This window comes from Atta colombica, unplaced genomic scaffold (assembly GCF_001594045.1).
Source record: "Atta colombica isolate Treedump-2 unplaced genomic scaffold, Acol1.0 scaffold161, whole genome shotgun sequence".
In the NCBI taxonomy this organism is placed as follows: domain Eukaryota; kingdom Metazoa; phylum Arthropoda; class Insecta; order Hymenoptera; family Formicidae; genus Atta; species Atta colombica.
In genome coordinates this window covers 539,622-541,548 of record NW_017259252.1, presented here as the reverse complement: position 1 = coordinate 541,548, position 1,927 = coordinate 539,622, and the positions used below count along the sequence as shown (strand labels likewise).

The 1,927-nt window shown below is 27.6% G+C and overlaps 1 protein-coding gene across 1 annotated transcript in view; it reads right to left on the bottom strand.

Annotated features, from left to right (window-relative positions):
• The window catches only part of LOC108685880 (RNA-binding protein fusilli-like), a 57,550-nt gene that overhangs the window by 55,044 nt on the left and 579 nt on the right, over positions 1 to 1,927 (bottom strand). The window lies entirely within an intron of this gene.

Below are 1,927 nucleotides of genomic sequence, written 5' to 3'. Positions count from 1 at the left end.
ATATTTATTATATTTAAAATAATTATTATATAATTATTTAATAATTATTATATTTAAAATACATTATTTGTTTGAATTAACAAATATTTTCTTCACAATCTCTGATCGCCGCATTTATAGTTGAATCAATTAATGCTTTTTAAAATCAACAACTTTTTCTCAGTGTGTCTTTCCCAGCACAGAATATTTATGATAAATATTTATTATTCATTTTTTGAAAAATGTTATATAAATATTTTACACATATTTTATATAAAGCTTTATTTGAAATATTATTAGAAGATACATTAAATATTGTATTTAATGTAATATTTATGGTAAATATAAATAAATATTTCTGTTAAGTATTTCTTATTTGAATTATAATGTCTTATTAAAATTTTTTCATAGCATTTACTACAAGATTTACAATAAATATTTCATAATATTTATAATAAATGTTTATTCTATGCAATTTAAGCCCATCAAAAATATTTAAAATAAGCCTTATAAAGCTTTATAAATATTTTGTAAATATTTTGTAAATATTGTGTGCTGTCTGGATTTCGCGTTGCAAGATTAAAAGAAAAAGAGAAAAACTTTCCAAGCAGGACAACAGATTATGCTAACGTCAAAAATGATATTAAAATGAATAATAATTAATCGCGCGAAAAGTAACTTTTAATACTCATTTTGGAGCTATTATATTATTTTGGAACTATTTTGATGACAATCAACCGACGGATGGAGCTGCTCGCGAAATTAAAGCTCGTATACACTTGACAAACGAAGACGCAACGAACAAGACACAGCAAACGCGAATATTCGGATTCATGTTTGTATTTGTAAACAATTTATTCCTTTTCTTAATTGCATCGAATATTAGCGTTCGATCAGTTTCGGTTGTTCGTCTTATGTACAGCAATTAAACTTGTGCAACATTTATACAACAAATAACAATAAACTTTCGGTCTTCATTCGATGTTCATTCGTTCAGATATGTATATCTGACTTAATACAATCTCGTTGTCTCTGATTGAATCTCTTCGTTTCCCGTCGAATAACGAATGATTCTGTCCATGTTAACACATTACTCGATAATTAACAACACAAATCAATAATTAAAGTAATCACAGTTCGATCGAGGGTCAAATGATTTAATTTCTTCGGCTTCAGGTTCATTTTTACAAATGTTAACTTTAATTTCGGTTTATTTTTTTATCCTTTTCTAATCTTTAGAATTAGAAGAGGATAAGAAGAACTCTCTAAATTTCTCTAAATTTCTCTAAATTTGAAGTGAAATCTCACTCTAAAAGAATTTAACTGTTGTCATTATTGAAAAAAATGAAAATATTTTGCTCTCTTGAATTTTCACTCTTTTGGAGTAAGATTTCTTTCCAAAGAAGAATGAGATTTCTTTCCTTTGTGCTTTGGAGTAAATCGCATACCAAAAGAGTAAAAATCTCATTCCAGAGTAAAAATTTGCCATTTTTATTCAAGAGTGCAAATATTTTCACTTTTTTCAATAATGACATTTCCATTCTTTTGGAGTGAAATTTCACTCCAAGAAATTTAGAGAAAAAAGTTAGACTGAGATTAAAGCTAATAAATATATTGATAGAACTGAAACAACAATATAAGTTAATTATAGCATTCACAATTTAAACCGAAGCTCTTCGAAAGTCTTCGAAAGTTACGGAGGACCCGAAAACAGGAATATCTCCGTTTTTATCAGTTAACTTTATGATCTCAACTTAATTTACTCTTTATCTTTTTCTTTAATTCTTAGAGAAGAAGAAGGTAAAAAAATAAGTTAAATCGAGAATAAAGTTAATTTACATCGATAGAAAGGGACATTAGCCTGATGATTCTCAGCCGACGATGATTCCAAGGATCTCGAACCCAGAATCAACTCGTCCGTGGCGAACCACTTCCGCCTCTCTCTCTC